Below are 8,881 nucleotides of genomic sequence, written 5' to 3' on the forward strand. Positions count from 1 at the left end.
CTCAATCAACTAAAATTGCGCAACCTAAATTGGCTGGTACGTGATTGAATCCCACCTGAAAATAGTGACAGCTTGAAAGCACCCATAAACAGCAGCCAGTTTCAAAGAAATCTAACAGGTTTTTAAATAAATTTCATCATTTTAACCCTTCTCCCTTACCCCAGCTTTGCCCACCTGCAGCTCAGCACCTGTTTTTAAAGGAAGGCATTATAGTCAGTGTGATGTAATGGTTAGTGTGTCATACTAGGACCCTAGGAGACCAGGGTTCAAGTCCCCATGCAGCCGCTTCGCGGCTGAACTTGGGACAGTCAGCCTAACCTACCTCGCAGGGTTGTTGTGGGGATGAAATGAGGGGGCAGGAACAACGTATGCCTCATTTGGAGAGAAAAAAGGTGGGCTAGAAACACAATAAATGAATAATAAGAAGTGGTAACTTTAATTGCCCTATAAAAAAAATTGCACTAGCCGCAGAACACGTAGAAATTGCAACTTCCAAATGCATAACTTTTTTCTAATAACTTGGCCCCAAAGTCTTTCCCAAAGAGAAGCATCAGGCGTGTGGCTAGCTGGAGTCACCCTTGAGAACCCCACGAGAAAATGTGGGGTGGGCACAGGTCGCATAGGCAAAAAAGGGGGGTGTTGAGAGGGTTTTCTGTGGGGGAGACAGTCAGGCACCGAGAAATCCCCCTACAATGGGAGGGTCGAGGAAATTAAGGGGGGGAACCTGCAAGGGAGATGCGGAGGGACAAACGGCTCCATGCCCCCTGCAGGGAAATAAGCCTTGAGCACACCAAGCCCGAGGGAGCGGGACACCGCGAACTCCCTGCACATGCTCAGAGGCACCCTTCCCAGGGAAGCAGCTGACGAAGCGCTGTGCACCTTCCCACCTCACCTCGCCGCCGCCGCCGCCTCCTTTTGAGCCTTGGCGCGGCGATACCTACCCAGAGTCGAGGCGTCGGCGCTGGGCGGGCCCGACTAGGCCGGCGCGGGGAAATGGCGTCGGCAGGCGGCTCCGCCTCTTTCCTTGGCGAGGGAGCCGTCGAGTGAGGGAGGCTTTTGGAGAGGAGAAGGAGGCGGCGGCGGCGGGAGATGTGGCTTTTAAAAATGAGGGAGGAGGAGCCGCCGCCGCTGCCTTCTTTCTCCTCAGGGCGCCGTCGAGGAGGCCTCGTTTCAGGCCCTGCCAGGGAAGCTGGTGCTCCCTGTGTGGTTTTGTTTTTCTCTGCAGAGGATGCTATGTTGTGTGGATGTTTGCAACCCACAGAAGTCCAACGACCCACGCACCAGAAATAGTTAAAAAAAATAAAATCAGTCAATACATGCTTTGCAGAAGATAAGACATAACATTTTGCAAGCACAGGAAGAAACGCCACAGACAGAATAAATGTCACACACAGGAAGATCAAGGATATATAGTTCGAGATCTTCACTCCTAAAATCATAAATCCAGTGCTTTTTTCTAAAAAAAAAATAATGTTTGGAGATACTTTCCTTTTGACTCAAGGAAATCTCCATTTTATAGTTCAAATCAGGGGAAATAGTTAATGGATGGACAAAAGTACAAAGATTCACAAAATGTTTAGGGGTGTGCGTACCCCTGCACCCCCCCCCCAAAAAAGCCCTGCATAAATCACTTAATGTGTCAACACGAATAGAAGTTGTAAATATTGCAGCTGTTGTATAAGGGATTATGATGATGACTGGAACGTAATTGAAATCAATAAATGTTTTGGAACGCAGAAACAAAATAATCAATTCTTGCACGGGGGGGGGTCACCTTATCTAAATTATATAATTTGGTTCTATGATTGATATTGGTAATTGTATTATAAATTGGTATTGTTATAATGAGGCTATTATTGGATTATAATTTAAAATAAAGATTATTATATAAATAAAGAAGTCACATCATTTTGCACTCAGGGTGACGCCTGCTTCAACATCCCAAACAACGAAAGAGCCTTGTTCACCTCTTGAATGCATTTTCTTTTATTCTTTATGAATGGTAATCAAATTTCTGACATGCCAACCACATGTTTTCGGTTGCACCTTGAAGCCTTATTTTACAGAGTCTTGTGGTTCCTTAAATACTGTTTTAGAGCCCAAAAACAGCAGTGGGGTTTTTGTGATACCACAAAAAAGACTTTTATGTTTTAAAAAAGCAACTGGAAAGTGCTTGTTTTTATTGCATCGTATTTGCTTACGAAAAAAGACACTGCCTTTCCAGCAACATGTTAAACAAAGCAAACCCAGCAGCAACATGATTCCAAAATGAAAAGGCAACAATGTAGCAGCAGCAGAGATGAAAATCATTGGTGCTTCCAGATAGGGACTTAATACTGCAAATGGGTCATTCAGATACATTTGATGTTGCAAGCAGGTCATTGGCAATAGTTTTTTTTAATGTGTTTTTCCCCCCCAAAGTTTCCAGTCCGGAGGAGCTAGTACAACCAAAGGGGGACAAAAATAAATCAGAACATTTGTGACATTAGAAGTTACGGGATTTCAATGGGAAGTTCTGAAATAGGCACTAATTGGAAATGAAGCTGTGTGATTGCCCCAAAACTTTAGCGGGTGCAAATGGTGTTAAGAGCAGGATAATATATGGCTGCCCCAATAGCAAAATAGAAAAATGTGACCCATGGAGTCAGGATTTTGAAAATGCACTAAAGTGGAAAAAAATGCACAATAACTTGAACTGTGGAGTCAGGATTCTGAACAATGCAGAAAAAATGGTCCATCGTTAAAGATTCTGAAAAACACATAAAACTGTGACTAACAAATTGGGTTTCCAAAAAAATGCAAAAAAGGTGACCCATGTGTCAAGATTCAGAGTGGTACAGATTGTGAACACAATATGATCTGCTGGAATTGCATGCAGATGAGAAGAAACGCACCACAAGAGAAGCAAATTTGCTGTATCCCTAAAAGCCTGCAAATAAATACTTGGTGGCGATAATGGGCAATACAGTGGTATTTCGGGTTACATATGCTTCAGGTTACAGACGCTTCAGGTTACAGACTCCGCTAACCCAGAAATAGTACCTTGGGTTAAGAACTTTGCTTCAGGATGAGAACAGAAATCGTGCTCCGGCGGCACGGCGGCAGTGGGAGGCCCCATTAGTTAAAAGGGTGCTTCAGGTTAAGAACAGTTTCAGGTTAAGAACAGACCTCCAGAACGAATTAAGTTCTTAACCCGAGGTACCACTGTAATTAACAGTAGCAGAACTGTAAGTAGTGCTAGTAGTGCACAAGGAGTTCTGGCAAGCCAGTCTAAAGAACAAAAATCAATTATGGGATTCTCACAAGTGGAGAGGACAGGCCGAGCTCAGATAGGTTTATGAACAGTTTTACTTAACTAATTGATTTTGTGCTTGGGAATTGTGGAAAACAAGTGACTGGGTCAGTTACTGCAAAGCCCATCCCTAATCACCCGCTGAAGACTCATTTGCTTTTACAGGTCTTTGTAAAGGCAGGGATAGGTAACCTTTACTCAGCCTGAGGGTCTCATTATCCGATGGCCCCTTCTAGGGTCCGCATGCCAGGGCTGAGGCGATCATAAATGGAGCAACAGATGTGACTCCTACCTTTGTACATTAGATTACATTCCAGCCACACAAAAGCCAGAAGTTTCTGCACATCACTTTCTCCAGTTTCTCCAGCTTTGAGACAACCTGTTTCATGAGCATTCATCTTGATTTGCTTGTGGGGAGATTAGTCAACATCATATCAAACAAATGTCATCTCACACTTTCTAGTACACATCGCCGTCTCTTTTCTTATCGCCCGAAGTCCTGTCTGTGCCGGGAAGTTGGTTTGTTTCGTAAGAGCTCTGCATTAGCTTGAATTGTGCAGCCCAAATTTGCTGGGATGTGATTAAATCTCACCTGAAAATAATGATGGTATAGGTGTGCCCTCCATCCTGACGAGTGTGTGCTTCCAAATTGAATTCAAAATTAAGGCTACTGAATTCAAAATTAAGGCTAATTGGTATGGCTTGAAATCAGAACAACATCGTTGGCAATACATTAATCTTTACCACTGATATTCGGCCCATTAATAACAATTTAAAATTTGACTAAATCTCAAGATCTCTCTTGATTTCATTCCATAATTTCTCATAATTATCCTTGCATAAATTCAAATTTTTCACCGATAAATTCACCTCCAGATATTTAACTTTTTTCACAGAAACCAGGCCTGTCTTCTCTTGAAGGGTTTTTCTCTCTTCATAACCTTATATCTTCTGAGGCAGGTGCCATTCTGGATGCTGTGGCCTAAACCACTGAGCCTCTTGAACTTGCCAATCAAAAGGTCGGCAATTTGAATCCCAGAGATAGGGTAAGCTCCTGTTGCTCCATCCCAGCTCCTGCCAACTTGGCAGTTCGAAAGCATGCCAAGGCAAGTAGATAAATAGGTACCGCTGTGGCAGGAAGGTAAATGGTGTTTCTGTGCACTCTGGCTTCTGTCATGGTGTCCCATTGCACCAGAAATGGTTTAGTCCTGCTGGCCACATAACCAGAAAAGCTGTCTGTGGACAAACACTGGCTTCCTTGGCCTGAAAGCGAGATAAGCGCCTCAACCCCATAGTTGCCTTTGACTGGACTCAACCATCCAGGGGTCAGTTACCTTTACTTTTTTACCTATTCTGGAACATGCCATGCTTAAAGTGGCCTGCTATATGTTGCCGAAAAAGAGGACAAAAGAGGGCATAATATGAAATTATTATTAATTTGCATAGCCCAATTTATATGTTGAGATGCAGATTTAGAAATAATTACTGTCATTGTTATGTACTGAGTCGAATAGGATCCAAACTGCAGCAGTCTGATTGGTCCTAGAACAATAGGCTCCAAAAGGCAGCAGTCTGATTGGTCCTAGAACAATGCAGCAGTATGATTGGTTAGCAGGAACCACCCAATCATGCTCCAGATAGAAGTGAATCCACAACCTGATTGGCTTACAGTAGAATTCCGGAATTAGCCAATCATGTGCAGCCCATTGTGTAAATAATGTATATAAAGCAGATACTCTGAGGGGACATTCATTCATTCCTCCTCACCACTATGAGCTGAATAAAGAGCATGAAATCACTTTGCGACTCTGAGTATATTTCACTGGCGACGAGGATGGGATCCCGCTGAGCTGACTGCCACACACAGCACCGCAGCACCGCCACCTGCCGCACCGCTGCCTCGCACCGTGTATCCAGGCTTCAGCTCCGGGACCCAAGGAACTCAGAATGGCAACCGACAGCAGCTTCTCGCCGTTCAACCCAGCATCTGGAGACTGGGAAGCGTACGCCTCCCGTTTCACCTTCCTCCTAGAAGCCAAAGGGATCACCGATGAAGAAGACGCCAAGAAGAGGGAAATATTCTTCAGCGTCTGCGGAGAGGAGACGTTTGAAATCGTCCGGGCTCTCCTTGCACCTGAAGACGTCGCCACTGTTCCATACAAAACCATAATGGAACAGCTGAAGGGGCACTTTTCGCCACAGCCCTCAGTGGTGGCTCGTCGAAATGCCTTCTACGCAAAGCGGCAAGCCCCTGGGGAAACCATAACTGGGTTTGTGACCTCTCTCCGCCAAGCTGCCCGGTTCTGCAACTTCTCAGAGCTGGAGAACATGCTTCGTGACCGCCTCGTCGGTGGCCTGAAGGATGAGAAGCTGCAACGATGCCTCTACGCTAAGAAGAACCTAACTTTCCAGGTCGCTCTGGAGGAGGCCCTGGCAACGGAAGCTGCCGAGAGGTCGACGCAAGAGGCACGGCCGAGCCAGCCGTCCAAACCGAGGGTCCACCACGAAGACCTCACCAACAACTCAGGATCCGACAGAGAGGAGGTGCACCGAGTACAGCAGCGCACTCAAGCAGCCCACATACCACAGCTGCCTCGACGAGAAGGAGGGAACTGTGCAAGCTGTGGAGAAGGTCACGAGAGGAGGACCTGTCGTTTCCGCAACGCAGAGTGCAGGCAGTGCAGAAAATTGGGACACATCGCCCGGGTGTGTCGGGCTCGGCCCACCCGACACCAGGCATCAGATGACCAATCCAGGAGCTCCAGGTCCCAGGGCCCAACGCACCAAGGCAACTCAACGGAGCTCACGGACTTCCAGGTATACCAGTTGCCCCACCCCAACGTAGAGAAAATTTATGTAGAGGTACGGATAGAGGGGGCCCCATGCCGCATGGAGCTTGACACGGGTTCAACTCTATCCATAATCTCGGCAAGGACCTTAAGGAAACTGTGCCCTACTGGGGGTCCCAAACTCAGACCGGCCCCATTCACCCTCCGGGACTTCCAGAAACGTAAGGTCCCCACAATGGGGGTGGGGACCTTCAGGGTGCAATACCAAGGGCGGACGCGGCAACTGGACTTGCTTGTGGTCAAGGGCCCCTACATTAGCTTACTGGGATTGGCATGGTTTGGACCACTGGGGCTAGCCATCACCGGGGTAAACCACATGAGCTTACAAGTGGATGTGGACGCCATATGCAAGGAATTTCCGGGGGTTTTCGATGGGAAATTGGGACAGTATACGGGCCCCCCCATTGCTCTACAGCTTGACCCTGCAGTACGACCGGTCAGGCTCAAGGCCCGCCGGGTCCCGTTCGCCCTGAAACCCCGTATAGATGAGGAATTGGACCGACTCGTGGAGCAAGGAGTGCTGGAGCCGGTGCCTAATGCCCCCTGGGAAACCCCAATCGTCACACCCGTCAAGCCTAATGGTTCGGTCCGCATCTGCGCAGACTACAAATGTACCATAAACAAGGCCCTCACGGCCCATGCATACCCAGTGCCAGTGGTCAGCCATGTCCTTGCCACCCTGGCTGGGTCGAAAATTTTTGGCAAGCTGGACTTGGCCCAAGCATATCAACAGCTGCCAGTAGATGAGGCTACAGCAGAGGTACAGACGATTGTGACGCACAGAGGAGCGTTCAGGGTAAAGTGGCTGCAATTCGGGGTCAGCGTGGCACCAGGCATATTCCAGAATCTAATGGACTCTCTCCTTAAAGGGATTCCTGGTGTCACCCCCTTCTTCGATGATGTGTTGATTGCTGGGCCCACACCCGAGGAGTTTGAGGACCGCCTCCGCACCGTTCTGCACCGTTTCCAGACGGCGGGTCTCAAGGTGAAGCGGGAAAAATGTCTACTAGGAGTGCCTCAGGTGGACTTTCTGGGATTTATGGTGGATGCAGAAGGGGTCCACCCAACTGGGGACAAGGTACGGGCCATTTGTGATGCTCCAGCGCCCAAGAACAAGACTGAACTTCAGGCCTTCTTGGGACTATTGAACTTTTACCATTCCTTCTGTGCTGGTCCCAGGGGGGATGAGGTATTATTACCGTAGGCCAAGATCAACAGGGAGCCGGGCAGGTCAGCAGGAACGGAGGTAGGGCAGAAGCAGGAGTCTAGGTGGGGAAGCAGGAACACTGGTAAGGCAGAAGCAGGAATCCAGGCGGGGAAGCAGGAACACTGGTAAGGCAGAAGCAGGAATCCAGGCGGGGAAGCAGGAACACTGGTAAGGCAGAAGCAGGAATCCAGGCGGGGAATAGGCACACTGGGAGTGCCAAACAAGGACTGGGTAAAGCAGATACTTCACAACGACGTTGCTCCCGCAACCTGAGACCGAGCTGCCTGACCTTTATCTTCTTCTAAGGCCGGGGGCGGTCCCGGCCCCCAGAAGCCCCGCCTCTCTTGGCCTTAAGGCGAGCACTCCTCCTGGGAGACACCAGTTCCCTTCGCCTCTCTGCCCTAAGCCTCTGCAGATCAGGAGAGGCCGAAGGGTTACTGGGTCCTGGAGGAGGCTCACCTGTAGCCACTGAGTCTTCCAGCACCTCTGGGGCCTGAATGATTTCACCTGGTGCCTGCTCTTGAGTTTCCTCAGCAACTAGGCCTTGCCCAGGTTCAGCCGGCCCTGGAGGCGGGGACTCCTGTGCCGGCTGGGGTTCCTCCGGATCGCTCTCAGACTCGGAATCCCAGGCCATCACACCATCCCCCCTCCCAGGCCCCCCCTCACTTGAGGGCCCGGACCCGGCTTGCTGGGGTACGCTGCATGAAACTCCCGGATGCAGGCAGGTGCGTGGACATTGACCGCTGGTTCCCAGGAGCGGTCCTCTGGCCCATACCCCTTCCAGTCAATGAGATACTGCAGCCTTCCCCTGCGGTATCGGGAGTCCAGAATGCGTTCCACCTCGTACTCTGGCTCTCCCTGCACCAAAACTGGCTGCGGTCGGGGACGGTCTGGGTGGAACTCGTCGGGTGGGGCCACCGGACTCAGAAGGGACCTGTGGAATACCGGGTGAACCTTCAGGGTTGCTGGCAACTGGAGACGGAATGCCACAGGCGAGACCTGGTCCACAATAGGGAACGGGCCGGTGAACCGGGCGTCCAGCTTCCGCGAAGGTCGAGAAGGGTGGAGGTGGCGAGTGGAAAGCCATACCAAGTCACCGACGTGAAGTTCCGGCCCCACCTGGCGGTGGCGGTCGGCCTGGACCTTGTACGCCTCCTTGGCCTGGTGCAGCTGCTCCATCAACAGCTGTTGCTGGGACTGGAGCTCCTGAAGCCACTCTGTCACCGCAGGGACCGCAGATGCCGGCAGCACATCCGGAAACAACCGTGGGTGAAGGCCATAACTGGCTTGGAACGGGGTCTGCTGGGTGGACGCATTCACCGCGTTGTTATACGCGAACTCCGCCAATGCTAGGTGGTCGACCCAGTCGTCCTGCTGGTAGCTGCAGTAACACCGGAGGTACTGTTCCAGTACCGCGTTCGCCCGTTCTGTCTGGCCATCAGTCTGTGGGTGGTAAGCAGATGAGAGACAGACCTCTGTTCCGAGGGCCTGGTGCAAAGCACGCCAAAACCGGGACGTGAACTGAACGCCGCG

The sequence above is a fragment of the Podarcis melisellensis genome, assembly GCF_964234715.1.
Source record: "Podarcis melisellensis genome assembly, chromosome: 14".
Lineage (NCBI taxonomy): Eukaryota > Metazoa > Chordata > Lepidosauria > Squamata > Lacertidae > Podarcis > Podarcis melisellensis.